This window comes from Dasypus novemcinctus, chromosome 9, assembly GCF_030445035.2.
Source record: "Dasypus novemcinctus isolate mDasNov1 chromosome 9, mDasNov1.1.hap2, whole genome shotgun sequence".
Taxonomy (NCBI): domain Eukaryota; kingdom Metazoa; phylum Chordata; class Mammalia; order Cingulata; family Dasypodidae; genus Dasypus; species Dasypus novemcinctus.
This window is the reverse complement of record NC_080681.1, coordinates 89,908,587-89,928,576: the sequence shown is the minus strand read 5'-3', so window position 1 is coordinate 89,928,576 and position 19,990 is coordinate 89,908,587. Positions and strand designations below refer to the sequence as shown.

General features: G+C 38.3%; 1 protein-coding gene and 1 non-coding gene across 7 annotated transcripts in view; both read left to right on the top strand.

Annotated features, from left to right (window-relative positions):
- Nucleotides 1–19,990, top strand: part of ST3GAL3 (ST3 beta-galactoside alpha-2,3-sialyltransferase 3) — a 319,352-nt gene that overhangs the window by 47,499 nt on the left and 251,863 nt on the right. The gene's annotated exons all lie outside the window — the stretch shown is intronic.
- LOC111765444 (small nucleolar RNA SNORA51) lies at nucleotides 7,353–7,488 on the top strand. Its single transcript, XR_002797787.1, has one exon. It is a non-coding gene; the product is annotated as a small nucleolar RNA SNORA51 (small nucleolar RNA).

Below are 19,990 nucleotides of genomic sequence, written 5' to 3'. Positions count from 1 at the left end.
TTCCATGGATAGTCCAACCCAACGCCCTCACCTTATTCCCCCTTATTTTTAAACTCAAGGAAGCTACCCAGAATAAGGAATGTTTATATCAGTGTAGTGCCATATTTTGTAGTTAGGGGAATTTGCCTGTATCTATAAAGATGAATCTGTTATGTATCTGTAATACTGATGGAAATATGAGCAAGGATGGGGGCCTCCTTTTTGTTAAGAGCTACTGACCTGTGGATATAATCAAGGGTCAAATAATATTTTCCTAGAGAAGTAGGGAAGGAAATAAACTTTTATGGAACATCTATTTTGTGTCAGGTATTGTGCTAGACATTTTTTATATTCTGACTATAACATTTTACAGTTCTGGCTATAACTCCATGAAGAAGCTCTTGTTAACTCTGTGAGGAAGCCATTTTCCAGTTGAGCAAACTGAAGCACTTAGTTTAATTAATTTACCCAGGGTCACATAGCTACTTACTGCAACTGGAAATTTGAGACCTGATTGTCTGTCTTTAAAACATGTGCTCATTGTTTTATTGAAAAGTAGAGTACATACTAAAGATTTGCTTTATTTCTGTATTCCCATCGGTAAACAGAGAGAGGAGAAGGGCTCAGAGAATCAGTAGAGAGTGTCAGGAGGTAGATGGAGAAAGGAAGGGAAGGGAAGAAAGTGAGTGGAAGAGAAGAACGTTCTCCAGAGGAAGACAGAGGGGTTTATTCGGCTTGGAGGTGGCAGGGCGCTAATCACTTGTGCTGTGGGCTTCAATGCTTTATTACTAACTATCCGTTGTCCTTTGAATTAGTTGTTAACTGACTAATCACTGTTCATATCTTTTCTATTACTTTGACTTTCACCTTTTAGATGTTTGATTTTGAATAGGTTGTTTAGACCATCCCACCATGACTTATTACTTTCCAGTCTTTAAGATCAGAGAACAGAGTAATACAGGCAACCCTGGACGGTTTACCAAGTCAGAGAGGGTTCCTTTATTCAGAAGACAAGGTCAAGCTGACGACTGCTGTGTAGTGAAATTTAGGCTGTGGTTTAATAATATTGATGATGATTAAATGAGGATACTAATTTATTGAGTGTCTGTGTCTGTACTATAATAGGAATTTTATATTCATAATCTCATTTGAGTCTCAGTTTTTATCGAGTATTATTATCCTCATTTTACAAATGTAGAGACTGAGGCTTCAGAGAGGGTCACTAATCAAAAGTTTATATGCTTTTCATCTGAGGAACTTAGAGGGCATCCCCAAGTTTGAAAAATAAATATCTTTAGCATTATTTAAATTTTTAAATACTATCAATAACTTACTGGGATTACTTATTGGAATTTCTTCATGGTGGGGAAGGGACTAGAGTTTTCCATTATGGAATTATTCATTCAACAAGCAGCATGGTCATATATGCTTCCTGTACTTTCCCAGGTAAACCTGATATAAAATGAGCATAGGCCTTCAAGCGGTCAGCTCGTAACATGAGAAAATAAAGCCACTATTATAATGTGTTAAGTTCTTAAAGAGGGGTCTGTTTGAAATGCTGTGTTCCTTCCAGATAGAAAATTTTATAGTTTGATTAATTTTGAGGCATACTGTGGAAGGATATAAATAAACTGCTTTGTTTTGGGCAGCTTAGAACTACACATGTGCAAGACAGATGTCAAATGGCTTACCCCTGAAGGCTTCAAGTATGAGATTGTTCTAGTTAATGAACAAATCAGCACAGTTTTTGGAGTTAGAAAGAATTGGGCATACATATCCAGAATGAGGAAAAAATACTTATATTTTCCTTGGCTCTGATGCTTTGGATCAGTGCTTTGGTTAAGAGTTGGGTAGTTGTCTCTTATCAGTAGACCTGATTTTGATGATGCATGCCATGAGAGCTTTACATATTTTAATTTATTAATTTCATAATTTAATTTATTTAATTTCTTTCTTTTTTTAAAATTAAATTTAAAAATTTTTAATTATCTTTTTTTTAAAGTTAATAGATCACACAAAATTTTACATTAAAAAACATAAGAGGTTCCCTATACCCCACTCCCCGCTCCCCCACCCCCATCATTTTTTTTATTGTATTTTTTTGAAGATAAATAGATCACAAAAAAATGTTACATTAAAAAATATAAGGGAAGCAGACTTGGCCCAATGGATAGGGCATCTGCCTACCACATGGGAGGTCCACAGTTCAAACCCCGGGCCTCCTTGACCCATGTGGAGCTGGCCCATGCGCAGTGCTGATGCGCGCAAGGAGTGCCCTGCCACGCAGGGGTGTCCCTGCATAGGGGAGCCCCACACGCAAGGAGTGCACCCCCATAAGGAGAGCCGCCCAGTGCGAAAGAAAGTGTAGCCTGTCCAGGAATGGTGCCGCACACACAGAGAGCTGACACAACAAGATGACACAACAAAAAGAAACATAGATTCCCAGTGCCACTGATAATGGTAGAAGCAGTCACAGAAGAACACACAGCAAATGGACACAGAGAGCAGACAACTCGGGGGGGGGGGGAAGGGAAGATAAATAAAAATATATATATATGTAAAAGGTTCCCATATATCCCACACTCCCCATACCCCACTCATTCCGCATCAACAACCTCTTTCATCATTGTGGCACATTCACTGCATTTGGTAAATACATTTTGGAGCACTGCTGCACCACATGGATACTAGTTTACGTTGTAGTTTACACTCTCCCCCAGTCCATTCAGTGGGTTATGGCAGACTATATAATGTCCAGCATCTGTCCCTGCAATATTATTTAGGACAACTCCAATGCCCCCACATCTCATCTCTTCTTCCCTCTCCCTGCCCTCAGCAACTACTGTGGCCACTTTCTCCACATCAGTGCTACAGTTTCTTCCATTACTAGTCACAATAGTTCTATAGCAGAATATCAGTAAGTCCACTCTAATTCATATTTTATTCCTCCATCCTGTGGACCCTGTGATGGTGGTGTCCACTGCACCTCTATATCAGGGGGCTTAGATCCCATATGGATGATGGATGCAATTCTCCTGCTTGCTAATTTCTTTCTTTCTTTTTTTTTAAAAAGATTTTATTTTTTATTTATTTCTCTCCCTTAACCCCCCTACCCCACCCCCGTTGTCTGCTCTCTGTGTCCATTCACTGTGTGTTCTGTGTCCTCCTGCATTGTTGTCAGTGGCACTGGGAATCTGTGTCTCTTCTTTTGTTGTGTCATCTTGCTGCATCAGCTCTCCATGTGTGCAGTGCCACTCCTGGGCAGGCTGTGCTTTTTTCACGTGGGGCGGCTCTCCTTGAGGGACGCACTCCTTGTGCATGGGGCTCTCCTACACGGGGGACAACCCTGTGTGGCACGGCACTCCTTGCGTGCATCAGCACTGCACGTGGGCCAGCTCCACACGGGTCAGGAAGCCCTGGGTTTGAACCATGGACCTCCTATATGGTAGGCAGACGCTCTATCAGTTGAGCCAAATCCGCTTCCCTAATTTATTTCTAATTAACAAATTAAAGTGAACCAATCCCTTCATGGTATTGCAAAGTATTAATTTCTTGTTTTGTGCAAACTTAAAAAAAATTTGTACTATTGCCTTTATCAATTGTAGCAACTCCTTTTGTATTCTTGCTGGTATTTTAAAAAATCATAACCAGAGAGATTATAAAATATGCATTACTGATCTGACTGCTATGGAAAACACCTCTGGCAAGTAAAGGTTGGACCTTGATATTGGGAGGACAGGTTAAACTAAGCTTAATAGACACAGGATATTATGTTAACTCTTAGTTTCTTAAGGAGGCACTTCTGCTTCTAGTGATGATGGAGTGAGTAACCGGTATCAGACTAGCCCTCCCTATAAAAACAGTTATGAAACTGGACAAAATTAATGATGCAGCTGTTGTCAAGCAATGGATAATGGGCAGTCCAAAACTTCGGTCCTTAAGAGAAGGAAAATTCATAGGGTAAGCCCCACAGTTGCCCAGCTCTCTATCTGAGGACAATTTCCCAACCCTGTTCAGAGAACTAGGGTCTAAGCATATTATGGTGGTTTTGCTGAGCTGAGAGGAAGAGATCAGAGTTCAGGGCAGCTGGAGAGTTTGGAATCCCTGGGATGGGCCATCACAGGGGAGACTGTCCATGTTCTCTGTAGGAATTCCTGCGAGTCTGTGGCTAAGGGCTGTAGATGAGGTAGGTATGTATGTTACTAAGTTAAACTTAGAACCAGAACCTCATTCAGTTTTTATAAAGTATTTTTGCAAACTACTATAAATAGTAAATCAACGCCAATGTTAAAGAGGGAAAGGTTGTGTGGACTTTGTTCTCCTGTACCAGTATTTCAGGAACATCTGCTTGATATCCCCACAGCTCTTTAAAATCAGCTATTGTATATAGCTGTGTCTTTCATTCTTGTACTCCTCTCTTTAATCATACTGCAGGAAAAACATCAGATTGTGTTAAGACTGAGGAAAACTCATCTCCATTATACTGTAAGAAATTATAGATGTTTTGAGAAATAATTTTTGTTAAACCACATACTGAACTTCAGCCACTATTGTGGGTATATTTTTCAGTTCATTGCTTTCATTTAATGTGAAATATACGTTATATTTTTAAAATAATTTTAAGAACACTCCAAATGCTTCTGAATATATAAATTCAATTATAAATTATGCATTGCCGGAGAATTTGATAGTTACATTATTTTAGATATTTGGATTTTATACTGTGGTGGATATGCTGTTACCCTAGTATTGCACAGGTGTAATTGAGCATCCTACTCCATCACAAGGATAACATGGGAGCGGTGCCACAAACTAGTCTATTATTCTCACTGTTTAGAGAGTGTTAAATGCATAATAGCCACATGTACTCTTAGAGTCCTTAAAATTAAACTATTGGGAATACTGTAAATATTTTAAAGTACTGGAGGTGCCTTTTTACCTGTTGATGAGATTTTTAAAAATTTCTCTCTCCTTCCCCGCCCCCCCCCCCCACTTGTCTGCTCTCTGTCCATTTGCTGTGTGTTCTTCTGTGACCACTTCTATCCTTATCAGCGGCACCGGGAATCTGTGTTTCTTTTTTGTTGTGTCATCTTGTTGTGTCAGCTCTCCGTGTGTGCGGTGCCATTCTTGGGCAGGCTGCACTTTCTTTTGCACTGGGCGGCTCTACTTACAGGGCGTACTCCTTGCGCATGGGGCTCCCCTACACGGGGGACACCCCTGCGTGGCAGGGCACTCCTTGCACACATCAACACTGCATGTGGGCCAGCTGCAGATGGGTCAAGGAGCCCGGGGTTTGAACTGTGGACCTCCCATGTGGTAGGCGGACACCCTATCCATTGGACCAAGTCTGCTTCCCTGTTGATAAGATTTTGAAAAGGTTTAAATTATTTCATGAACAATCTTTTAAATTGCATTTAACATAAGGATGAAAATCCAAAAACAGGACAAAAACTTTTTAACAAGGCTGCCATTTAACTTACAATGTGTCTATCTTGGCTTTCACACACACATATAAATTTTATTCTTTGAACTGCAGAAATAAAACCCTCTGGTTCTAAAATGTCTTAAGAGGGTATTCTTTATATTCAGTGTTGTTTTATTTTCTGTAAATTTTGTAGGTAAGTATGTGCAGAAAAAGAAATACCTTATATTAAAAAGAAAAGTAAAGATATATTAGAAGCCAAAGAGTGTTGAGGGGAGTTCAGGGCCAGGGACATTAAAGTTTTAGCTCTGCCCGAGTGGAAAGGTCTCATTAACAATTTGTTAACATCCCTGATATTCAGTTCAGACACCAGATAGGTCAGGCCTTAGAAATAAAGATCTTACCCTAGGGTAAGACCTACTCAGGACTTGCCCTAGCAAAGCCTAAAACCAAGCCTCACCAAGTTAGAGGGGTCAGAAAATACTATGGGCCTTCCTGAAATCCATACTAAAAAAAGCATAAAACCAAGGCTACGCAAGTTCAGATGATCAACCAGTAACTGAACTGCCTGCTAAAATAAGAATCAATACTCTTCAGAGATAGATGACAGTATATTATCCACAGTGCCCAATATTCAGTAAATTACTAGATATACACACACACACATACACACATAAAACCAAGAAAAATGTGATATATATATTTAAGAAAAAGTAAGTCCATAGATAACATGGCCCAGATGTTTGACTTAATAGACAAAGCACTTATGAATATGTTCAAAGAATTAAAGGAAAGTATAGTGAACAACATGTAGTCTCAGCAGGGAAATGGCAACTATAGACACCAAATGCAAAGTCTAGAACTGAAAAGAAAAATAACTGAAATGAAAAATTCACTTAACTGCAAATTGGATATAGCAGAAGGAAGTCCGTAAATTTAATTATAGTACAATAGAAATGACAGATATAGGTAGATTTTTATAGATAGAAATAGAAGATAATGCAACAGAAAGAAACAGTACTGAAGAAAAATGAACAGGGCCTCAGGGACCTGTGAAACAATATCAAATATTCTAACATATATGAGAATTGGACAGAAAAAATATTTGAAGAAATAATGGCTGGAATTTTCTAAAATTTGATAACAGAGCCAAGGTGCTTAGCAACGCCCCCACCAGGATAAATACTGGGGAGAAAAGAGTAGGTACATCTTAATCAAACTTGTGGAAACAAAAACAAAGAGAAAATCTTGAAAGCAGACAGAGAAATGGAAACATTACTTACAGAGGTAAGAATGAACACTGGCTTCTCACCATAAACAACAGAGATCAGAAGACAATAAAAGATCTTTAAATGTGATTAGATATTTTTACTCAAGAGAAATGAAAACCTATATCTACAAAAGCACTTGTAAACAAATGTTCATGGAAGTGTTATTAATAATAGCCAGGAATTAGGAACAACCCAAATGGCCACCAGTGGATGACTGGATAAACAAATTGTGGTTTAGTCATGCTGTGGAAAATTACCTAGCAGTTAAAAGGAAACCAGCAGCAACACGATGAATCCCACAGATATGCTGAGTAAAAGAAACAAGATAAAAATATATATATTATGATTCCATTTATATGACATTTATGGAACAGGCCAAATTAATCTTATGTTAAAGAAATCAGATCAATGTGTCTGCCTGAGGTAAGGGATGATGGGAGCTTGAGGAAACTTTCTTGGGTGATGGAAATGTTATCTATCTTGATTGGATTATGGTTATATAGATGTATTCATTTGTCAAGAGTAAAGAGATGTATACAGTTAAATATGTTAATTTTATTTTTATGTAAATTATTTTTGTCAACCTCATTAAAATTCTTTAAAAATATTTATGTAATCTCAAGCTTCTTTAAAAAAAAAATTGAGGACTTGTCCTACCAGATATCAAAATGTATTGTGAAGGCCTCCTGCTGCTTACAACAGGCTGTGTTCTTGCACTGGCTGTATAGAAAAAGGAGGCAGAGTGAGCTGACCCCATAATCATACACCTCAGCCCAGGCCTTGTGCCTGGTCTAAATTGTGAATGGGGGGACATGGAAAAAAAAATGTATTGTGAAGTTACCGTAATTGAAGCTGTGATACTAACACAGGAAGAAATTAATATATCTGTTATCTGGAATGCATATGGAAGTTTAGTATGTGATAGATTCATCTTTCATATTTAGGGGAAAAGGATGGACTCTTTAATTTTGACACAAGTGCCTACTTTATTTAGGAGCATTTAAATTCGGTCCCTTTCATATGCCTTACTCAAAAATAAATGCCAGATGGATTAAACTTTCATTGTAAAAATTAAAATTAAAATACTGGGAGAAAATAAAGAATATAATACTGGGGTTGAGAAAGATTTCTTAGCACAACACCAAATCAGAAACTATAAAATAAAAGTATGAGAAATATGATTATCTTTTGTATAAAACTTCTATATATACAATTCAAAATTTCCCATTTTAACCACTTTCAAATATACAAGTCAGTGTTATTAATTGCATTCACAATATTGTGCTACCATCACCAACATCATTACTCCAAATTTTTCATCACCTCAAACAGAAACTCTGCATTCATCAAACAGTAACTCCCATTTCCTCCTTCATACCCTTGCCTTGCCCTCACCACCTGCCCCAAAGAACCTGTAACCTACTATCTGCTTCTATGATTTTGTGTATTTTAGTTATTTCATGTAAGTGAAATCATACAGTATCTGTCCTTTTGTGTTTGACTTACTTTACTTAGCATAATGTCTTTAGGGTTCATCCATATTGTTGTATGTATCAGAACTTCATTCCTTTTACAGCTGAATAATATTCCATTGAATGCTTATACATTTTGTTTAAACATTCATCTGTTGATGGACACTTGGGTTTGTATCATCTTATTTAATCCCTACTAAGTATATTTGGCAGTGTTTCCACATTTTAAAGATAAAACTATTGAAGCTCAGCAAATTAGCCTTGTTTGAGATCCCACAAATGGAGTGGTAGGATTTTCCTATGCTACTGTCCCATTTTACAGGTGGGAAAATAGAAGTTTAGGTGAGTTGGTTACTGTTGGAGATAGGACTTGAAATAAACGTTTCTTGACTTCAAAAACTGTCCTCTTACTTAACCATCCCAGAGTCCACAGGTTGGAGGAATATAGATTAGAGTGGACTTACTGGTGTTCTGCTGGGGAACTATTGTGATCAGTAAGGGAAGAAATAGTAATATTGATGTGGAGAAAGTGGCCCCAGTAGCTGCTGATGGTAGGGAGAGGGAAGAAGAGATATGATGTGGGTGCATTTTCAGGATTTGGAGTTGTCCTGGGTGGTGCTGCAGGGACAGATGCTGAACACTGTGTCCTGTAATGGCCCACTGGGGGAATGGGGGAGAGTGTCCATGTGGTGCAGCAGTGCTCCAAATTGTATTCACCAGGTGCAGTGAATGTGCCAAAATAATGGAAGAGGTTGTTGATGTGGGAGGAGTGGGGTAGGGGGGTGGGGAGTAAATGGGAACCCTATATTTTTTTAATGTATCATTTAAAAGAAAATAAAGAAGAAAAAAGAAAGAAAGAAAGAAAGAAAACCAAAGCCTGTTCTCTTAATAACAATACTTGATAACTGAATGAATGTTCTGATTCCACCCCCCACACTCCCCAACTGCCTGAAACTTGAAATCCCTTTTCCTGGGATATTTTCCTACAGTTATTCTCTCACATGCTTTTTTGAATATGGCAAACTTAGGGCAAAAGACCTTTTGGTTCACTTTTTCCATGCCTTCTCATTTTTCAGTGGAAAAAGAACTGGGTGATATGGAGGAAGTATTCCTCTACAAACAAATTTTGGAGGATTATAAATCTGCTTTAAGAGATTATTCACATATGCCTTGAGGTCTTGTTATTGGAAAACTACATTAGAAATCTTATTGATGTAAATAGGCATCAATACTCATTGTAGAGTTAATAATTAAACAACCTACGACAAACTGAATTAATGACTAAGCTAGCCCAAATTTATATATGAAAATAATATTATTTACATGCTATGTCCAATTCAAAATAGCATTGATGGTATACTAACAGTGTATTTCAGAAATTTATAGGAATTCTTTCTACCTGTGGGCGTAAGTGATAGTATTGCACAGCCTAGCCAAATACTGCATGGCATCCATGTTTTTTAATGGAATATTGGTTGAGAGTTTGCAGTAAATTCCAGTAAAATGCTAATTTTTGTTTTACCTTTACCAGATTTTCTTAACTCAGTAATTTACTTTATGGGTTTCTAGTAACTTGGGCTTCATTGTAAATAAAAATAAAAAGCTTTTGGACCTGTGTTATAATTCTGTGTGTTAAATAAAAAACTTGCATTTTGAGATCAGTGTGTAGGCCACCCAAAGAACCCATTAGTTAGGCCATTGACCGTACCTTAAGAGCCATCACTTGTTCTAAGAACGGGAGGAATGCAAATAGCTCTGTTCCCTCTCTTCTGGAATCGACTTTTTTTTGCCATCCTTGCTTATCTCATGTTCTAAACTTCATGTTACAGCCGATCTCTTCTAGACTTGTGGCCCCATGTGGCCTGAGGAAAACGCATCTTCCTTCTCAGAGCTACTCTTTCTGAAAGGGCTTCCCCCAGTTGGACCTTGGCAACCTGTTTCTCTCTTTTTATATTATAGTCTTGTCAGAATTCACAAGGGTCCTGGGTTAGGAGGACTGCAGCTGGGTTGGAGGATACTTAGGCACAGCCTCGCTATACCTGGAAGCACTGCACCCCTCATACTCAGACCCTGCTCCTGGCTTGGTCCATTCTCAGTTTATTGACTCTTTGTCTACCCAGCCACCTTTAGGGACCACAGTTCATCAAAGGAACTGTCCCAGATATACTGAAATTATGGGCTAGCTTTATTTCTCTGTTAAAAGAAGGGAGACTTGCCTTACCAGATATTAAACATCCTCAAAGCCATACTATTAAAAATAGTGTTGATGCTAGAATAGCATTTTCTAATGTAAAAAATAGAGGGCTCAGAGATAAAAACCATATATATGTAGGAATTTAATAGAGCATAAAGGTGGTACCACAAATAAAATAGGAAAGGATATACTGGCTTACTAGATGGAGTTGAATAAAACTGGATCAATACCTAATACCATGTATAAATATAACCTTTAGGTGAGCTAAAGATTTAAATGACAATGGTAAAATTAGAAAGTTAATAGGAGAAAACAAAAGAACATATCTTCATGTCTTAAGTATGGGGAGGGACTAAACAAAACCTTAAAAGCAGAAGGCATAAGGCAAAAAAATTGATGGAGCTGTATAAAAATTAGGCATTTTTGTCCTATTAATGATATCAGTCAAACTCATATATAGATAATAAACTGGGAAAAGAAAATTTCAGTTAACAACATCTACAAAAGCTGATATCTAGAATTTACAAGGAACTCACATAAATTACAGAGAAAAAAGGCAGCAACCCAGTAGAAAAATGGACAAAGAATTGGAACAGGCAATTTACAGAAACAGAAACCCAACAGGCCAAACATATGGGCTACAAGAAATATTCAAATTAAAAAAGAGTATCACCTTTTACCTTTTATTTTTATTATTATTTTTAAAGATTTATTTATTTCTCTCCCTTCCTCCCATTGTCTGCTCTCTTTGTCCATTCTCTGTGTGTTCTTCTGCGTCTGCTTGCATTATCCGGCTGCACTGGGAAACTCTGTCTCTTTTTTTGTTGCGTCATTTTGCTGCATCAGCTCTCCGTGTGTGTGTGGTGCCACTCCTGGGCAGGCTGCACTTTTTTCATGTGGGGTGGCTCTCCTTGCAGAGCACACTGCTTAGCATGGGGTGCCCCTGCATGGCACGGCACTCCTTGCACGTGGCAGCAGTGCGTGTGGGCCAGCTCACCACACGGGTCAGGAGGCCCTGGGTTTAAACCCTAGACCTCCATATGGCAGGCAGACGCTCTATCAGTTGAGCCATGTCTGCTTCCCACCTTTACCTTTTAGGCTGACAAAAAATTAGAAAGCTGGATAATCTCAGGTGTTGACAGGAATATAAGACTATAGTAACCTGTGTCCATTGCTAATGGGCAAGAGAACTGGTGTAGCCATTCTTGAGAGCAATCTAACAATACTTAGTCAATTTATGAATGTGCATATACTATAGCTCAGCAAATCCCTTTATATATTAGTCCACAGAAATGATCAGAGATGCATATGGATTTTTAGCAGAATTACTTGTGGATGCAGGGAGTTGGTGACCAAATTTGTTTCCATCCTGGGGGTAGGGAGGAAGAGGCAAAAAGTAGGTTTTTTTAAATAATGAAATTATATGCAGCTGTTAAAAGTAACAGACTATTTATATACACAAGACAACATGGATGGAACTTAAAAAATATAGTTTGAGTAAAAAACAAAACAAAACCAATAACAATGCCTTTTTGTAAAGAAAAACTATACAAATATAAAGATTTCTTAGATTGGATATAAAAAGCATGAATCATAAAATTAAAAAATTGATATTTTCAGCTTTACCAAATTTTTTAAGTTTGCTCTTCAAAAGACACTATAGAGAAAATGAAAAAGCAAGCCTCAGCATGGGAACAAATATTCACTCTGTGTGTGTATCAGACAAAAGTCTTGTATTCAAAATATATAAACAATTCTTACAACTTAATAAATTAGAGGGAAAACAGCTCAATAAAAAATAGGCAAAAGATTTGAAGAGATCCTTTATAAAAGCAGATATAGGAATGGCCAATAAACACATGAAAAGATTCTCAGCATTATTAGTCATTAGGGAAATGCAAATTAAAACCACAATGAGATAACACTACTTACCCATTAGGATAACTTAGGTTTTAAAAAAACAACAGGAACTCTCATACATTGCTGTCCTGAATGTAAAATGGTTTAACCATGTTAAAATCTAATTAGGCAGTTTCTTAAAAAGATAAACATACATATGCCAAATATGCTTTTATATATAGTTCACAGAAATTATCAGAGAGATAATTCACCCGAGAGGTGAAAGTATATGTCTACATGAAGATCTGTACATGAGTACTCAGAGCAGCTTTATTTACAATAGCCCTAAACTGGAAATAACACATATGTCTATTAACAGGTACACAAATAAACAAAATATGGTATATTCACACAATAGATTATTTTTCAGCAAAACAAGGTACAAACTTGATATACACAACAACATGGGTGAGTATCGAACTCAAACTAGTCACAAGAGTATATATTGTGTAGTTCCATTTATATAAACTAATCGTTGGTGTCTAAAAGCAGATTAGGGGAAGCGGATGTGGCTCAATCGATTGGCCTCCCGTCTACCATATGGGAGGCCCTGGGTTCACGTCCCAGGGCTTCCTTGTGAATGCAAGCTGGCCTGCACCTGCAGAGAGCTGAGGTCCATGCCCGCAGAGAGCTGACAGCTCATGCCCACGGAGAGCTGGCGCAGCAAGATGACAACAAAGGGAGACAAGCAGACACAGAAGAACACACAACAAATGGACACAGAGAGCAGATAGCAAGCAAGCAGCAAGGTGGTGGAGGGGAATAAATAAATAAATCTTAACAAAAAAAAAATAAAAGCAGATCAGTAGTTACCTGAGGTGGGGGCTTAAGGGTTCCCCAAAACACATGAGGCAAATGCTGGAAAAACTGAAAGGAGAAATAAACATATCTACAATTACAGCTGGAGACTTCAATATGCCACTCACATCAATAGATAGAACAACTAGACAGATAATCAACAAGGAAACAGAGAACTTGAATTATGATAAACGAGCTGGATCTGACAGACATATACAGAACATAGCACCCCAAAACAGCAGGTTATACATTCTTGTCGTGCTCATGGATCTTTCTCCAGGATTGACCACATATTGGGCCACAAAACAGCTTTCAATAAATTTAGGAAGATTGAAATTATACAAAGCACATTCTCTGATCATAATGGAATAAAGCTGGAAATAAATAAAAGGCAGAAAAGGGGAAATTTCATAAATAAATGGAAGCTAAACAACACACTCCTAAACAATAAAAAAAGAAATTGCAGAAAAATTAGTATATATCTTGAGATGAATGAAAATGAGACCACAACTTATCAGTACTTAAGGGAGGGAAGCAGACGTGGCTGAACTGATAGAGCATCCACCTACCATATGGGAGGTCCCGGATCCGAACCCAGGGCCTCCTGACCCATGTGGTAAGCTGGCCCACGTGCAGCGCTGCCACACACAAGGAGTGCTGTGCCACGCAAGGGTGTCCCCCGCATAGGGGAGCCCCATGCGCAAGGAGTGAGCCCTGCATTGAGCTGCCCTGCGCAAGAAAAGCCCAGCCCACCCAGAAGTGGTGCTATACACTAGAGAGCTGATGCAGCAAGATGATGGAACAAAAAGGGACACAGATTCCCGATGCTACCGAGAATGCAAGAGGACACAGAAGAACACACAGTGAATGGACACAAGAGAGGAGACAACGGGGGGAGGGGGAACACAGTGAGAAATAAATAAAATAAAACCTTAAAAAAACCCACAAAACTTAAGGGAAACAGCAAAGGCAGTGCTGAGGGAAATTTTTAGCCCTAAATGCCTATGTTAAAAGCAAATAACAAAGATTAGAGCAAAAATAAATTGAGAAAACAACAACACACAATAGAGAATCAACAAAACCAAAAGCTGGTTCTTTGAGATCAATAAAATTGACAAACCCTTAGCTAAACTAACAAAGAAAAAAAGAGAAGATGCAACTTAATAAAATCAAGAATGAGAGAGGGATATTAAAACTGACCTCACGGAAATAAAAAGGATCATAAGAGGATATTATGAGAAACTGTATGCCAACAAATTAGACAACATAGATGAAATAGACAAATTTTGAGAAATGCACAGATAGCCTACATTGTCACTACAAGAAATATAGGAACTCAACAAACCAATCACAAATAAAGAGGTTGAATTAGTCATCAGAAATCTTCCAAAAAGGAAAAGTCCAGGATGGCTTCACAGGTGAATTCTACCAAACATTTTTGAGAATTATTAATACAAATTCTATTTTAACACTTCCAAAAAATTGAAAAGTATGAAAAATTACCCAAAACATTTTATGAAGCCAGCATCACCCTAACACCAAAGCCAAATAAAGACACTACAAGAAGGGAAAATTACAGACCAATCTTTCTAATGAACATAGATGCAAAAATTCTCAACAAATTACTTGCAAGTTGAATCCAACAGCACATTAAAACAATTATACACCAAAGTCAAGGGGTTTTATTCTTGATATGCAAGTGTAGCTCAACATAAGAAAACCAGTTAGTGCCATACACCACATTAACAAATCGAAAGAAAAAAACTACATGATCATCTTGATTGATGCAGAAAACGCATTTGACAAAATCCAGCATCCTTTCTTGATAAAACCACTTTGAAAGATAGGAATAGAAAGAAAGTTCCTGAACAACAAAAAAAGGCATATGGAAATCCCATGGCCAATGTCATACTCAATGGGGAGAGGTTGAAAACTTTTCTTCTAAGATCAGGAACAAGACAAGGATGCCCACTGTCACCACTGTCATTCAATATTGTGCAAGAAGTTCTAGCTAGAGCAATTAGGCAAGAAAAAGAAATAAAAGTCATCCAAATTGGAAAAGAGGAAGTAAAACCCTCAATATGCATTGATAACATGATCTTGTATTTAGATAATTCTGAAATATCTACAACAAAGCTATTAGAGCTAATAAATCAGTTTAGCAAAGTGGCAGTATACAAAATCAACATGCAAAATTCAGTAGTGTTTCTATACAGTAGTAATGAGCAAGCTAAGGAGGAAATCAAGAAAAATATTCCATTTACAATAACAACAAAAAGACACAAATACCTAGGAATTGATTTAACCAGGAATGTAAAGGATCTATATTCAGAAAAGTACAAAACACTACTAAAAGAAATCAAAGAAGACCTAAACAAATGGAAGGACATTCCATGTTCATAGATTGGAAGATTAAACATCATGAAGATGTCAGTTCTACCCAAGTGATTTAAATCTACAACATAATCCCAATAAAAATTCCAACAGCCTACTTTACAGAAATAGAAAAGTCAATTACCAAATTTATTTTGAGTGGAAAGGGGTCCCAAATAGACAAAAACATCTTAAAAAGGAAGAGCAAAGTCAGAGGACTCATGCTTCCTGACCTTGAAGTGTATTATAAAACTACAGTGGTCAAATCAGCATGGTATTGGCATAAAGATAGACACATTGGTCAATGAAATCAAATTGAGAGTTCAGAAATAGACCTTCACCTTTAAGGTCAACTGATTTTTGATAAGCCTACCAAGTCTACTTTTCTGAGACAGAATAGTCTCTTTAGTAAATGCTGCAGGGAGAACTGGATATCCATAACGAAAACAATGAAGGAGGACCCCTATCTTCTTATTCAAGAATCAATTCAAAGTGGATCGAAGAACTAAACATAAAATCCAGGACCATAATTTCCTAGAAGATAATGTAGGAAACATCTACAAGACCTTGTAGTAGGTGGGGTCTCTTAAACCTTACTCCTAAAGCACGAGCAACAAAGGAAAAAATTAGATAAATGGAAACCTCCTCACAATTAAACAATTTTTCACCTCAGAGGACTTTGTGAAGAGGATAAAAAGGCAGCCTACTCAATGGGAGAAAATATTTGGAAATCACACATCTGACAAGGGTCTAATGTTTATGATCTATAAAGAGATACTACTACTCAACAACAAAAAAGACAAATGAGGGAAACGGACTTGGCCCAGTGGTTAGGGCATCTGTCTACCACATGGGAGGTCCGTGGTTCAAACCCCGGGCCTCCTTGACCCGTGTGGAGCTGGCCCATGCGCAGTGCTGATGCGCGCAAGGAGTGCCCTGCCACGCAGGGGTGTCCCCCGCGTAGGGGAGCCCCACGCGCAAGGAGTACACCCCGTAAGGAGAGCCGCCCAGCGTGAAGGAGAGTGCAGCCTGCCCAGGAATGGCGCCGCCCACACTTCCCGTGCTGCTGACGACAACAGAAGCGGACAAAGAAACAAGACGCAGCAAATAGACACAGAGAACAGACAACTGGGGGAGGGGGGGAATTAAATAAAATAAATCTTTAAAAAAAAAAAGACAAATGACCCAATTAAAAAATGGGCAAAAGACCTGAATAGACATTTTTCTAAAGAAGAAACACAAATGGTGTAAAACACACACACACACGAAAAAAATGTTAAACATAACTGGCTATTAGGGAAATGCAAATCAAAACTATAAGGAAATATCATTTCACACCTACTAGAATTGCCACTATTAACAAAACAGAAAATTACAAGTGTTGAAGATGATGTGGAGAGATAGGAATGCTTGTACACTGTTAGTGGGAATGTAGAATAGTATAGCCACTCGAGAGCCTATTTGGTGGTTCTAAGGAAGTTGGATATAGATCTGCCATGTACCTGGCAATACCACTACTAGGTATATATCCAGAAGAACTGGAATGTTATTCAGCATTTCACAACATGGATGTACCTAGAGGACATATGTTGAATGAAGCAAGCCAGGCAGAAAAGGACATGTATCATGATTTCACTATTATGAACTAAATATAATGAACAAACTCATGGAGTTAATAGTCAGAATATAAGTTACCAGAGAACAGAATGTGGTAGAGAATGGAAAGCTAAGCTTTAATCTGTGCAGAACTGGTAAAACAAAAAGTTGTTTGTATATGTTTGAAAATGAATAGAAATGGTGAAAGCACATCATAGGTGTTTTAGTTTGCCAAAGAGTTGCTGATGCAAAGTACCGTAAATCCGTTGGCTGTTATAATGGGGATTTATTTGGGGGTAAAAGCTTTGTTTCAAAGCCATGAAATGTCTAAATGGAAGTATTAACAGAGATGCTCTCTCACCACAGCTACTATTTATCCCGGTGTGGTAAAGGAAGATGGCCGCCAATCTCTGCAAGGTTTCAGCCTTCCCCTCTGGGCTCACCACCCTCTCTCTTTTTTTTTTTTTAATTTTTATTTTATTTTATTTTTTTTAAGATTTATTTATTTATCTAATTCCCCCCTCCCCCGGTTGTCTGTTCTCTGTGTCTACCCGCTGCGTCCTGCTTCTTTGTCCGCCTCTGTTGCCGTCAGCAGCACCGGAAGTGTGGGCGGCACCATTCCTGGGCAGGCTGCACTTTCTTTCGTGCTGGGCGGCTCTCCCCACAGGTGCACTCCCTGCGCGTGGGGCTCCCCCACGAGGGGGACACCCCTGCGTGGGGCGGCACTCCCCGCGCGCATCAGCACTGCGCATGGGCCAGCTCCACACGGGTCAAGGAGGCCTGGGGTTTGAACCGCGGACCTCCCATGTGGCAGACGGACGCCCCAACCACTGGGCCAAGTCCGTTTCCCTGACCACCCTCTCTTGAGCTGCTCTGTGGACCCAGCCACTTGGCGCCACTTGGGGCTTCCTGCCTAAGTTATCCTGTAGTCCTCTCTCTCTTGGCATAGGGCTTGTCCCATAAGGCCTCTGTCCTTGCAGTTCAGCTGTAAGCAAAATTGGAGTCTTTCTCTCACATGACAGTTCCCTTGTCCTTCTCTATGTCCATCTGTGTGAGTCCATTTATATCAGACCCAGCAAGGGGGCAGGGACTCAATCTGAGTCACGCCTCACTGACATAGTCCAGTTAAAAACCTCAGAGCAAGCCTATCAAGTAACCCCATCAAAGCCCCCTCAACTAAATTTAAAGTAAAGGATATCACACCCAGAAGAATAGATTAGTTTACAAACATAATCTTTCTCTTTTCGGAATTCATGAAATAATCTCAAACTTCCACAATAGGATTTGTAATTAGTAGTGCAAACATGTAGGTATGATGATGGTTTGTTTTATGGTTGTGTTTTTTTTTTTTTTGAGTAATGAAAATATAATAATATTGATTGAAGTGATGAATGCATGAGTCTGTGATTATACTAAATGTCACCGATTATACATTTTAGATAAACTGTATGGTTTATGAACAAAAAAATAATAATAGAGTGGGTTGGGGGAACATACACCAAATGTAAGATGGACTATAGTTAGTAGTAATACTTTGACAATGCTCTTTCATGATTTGTTACAAATGTTTTACAACAATGTAAAGTATTGGTGGTGAGGGGAGGTATGGGAACCCTGTATGATGTTATGCATGTTTGTTTTGTTCACAACTTTTGTTATACACTTACTGTTATTGTATGTTGTGTATTAATGATATACTTAAATAAATTATTTTAATTAAAAAAAGAAGAATGCAGTTTGACCCCTCCAAAGGAAAAAAAAAGAAATATTAATTTATTTCCACATGCTACCTTTTACTTCTCATTACTGTGCACATCTGATTACAGGGCCTTGCTGTATCACAACTTTGCAACCCTGAATTAAAGTCATGATTTCTAAAAGCATTGATCAACTTTGGATGTGTTAAAAAAAAAAAAAAGAATAAAACTAAAAATAATGTAATTATTAACCCCCCAACCTAGGGAGGGCATCAGCCTCCTTTAGCAAGTCAGACTAGAAATGTTCTTATACAGCTCAAACATGTAGCTGTATGTTCATGTATAACATGTAACATGCATAAAATAAACAAGAATATACATTAAACACAATAGAATGGTTGCTTTCTATTGTGGTGGGAGGAGAGAAATGGGGAAAAGGTAAAATAAAAATTATGACATCTTATTTTCCATAGGGTTCTTTGTAACTCCCTCAATACGGTTGGGTATTTGTTTCTGTATCCCTATACATTCCATGATAGTTGGAGGGATGGTGTAGCAGTTTGATATGGTCATGAACTCCAGAAATAGATATTGGATTATGCTTGTAACCTGATCTGTACCTGGGCATGATTGAGTTATGATTAGGGCATGGCGAAGAACAGATTTGAGGGTTTCTGATGTTAGAGTTTTGATGTTTGAGTTTGATACTGAAGGCTTAAGCTGGAGCCCCAGGAAGTAAGCTCCCAGAGGAAAAAGAATCCAGCCCCAGGAAGAAAGGAACCATGAACCCAGAGAAAAGTAAACCCCAGGAATGTAGGAACCCAGGAAGCCTGAACCCTTGCATACGTTGACAGCCATCTTGCTCCAAATAGACTTTGGTGAGGGAAGTAACTTATGCTTATGGCCTGGTATCTGTAAGCTCCTACCCCAAATAAACACCCTTTATAAAAAACAACCAATTTCTGGTATTTTGCATCAGCACCCCTTTGGCTGACTAATAAAGATGGTCTATCTGAGCACACAGAAGAAGGCCTTCTAGGGTGTAGAATGTCCAACATGTGCATTGAAAACGATAAGACATTGATGAGAGAAGTGAAAGATTGTTGAAATAAATTAAGAGATATACTGTGTTTGTGGCTGAGAAGACACAATACTGTAGTTACCAAATCCCCTAATTCTGAGATTCAACAAACTTGCAAAAAGTTTTTTTTTTTTTTGGTAGAAATTGACAGGCTGATTTTAAAACTTACATGGAAATGGAAAGAACCTGGAATAGTCCAAATATTTTT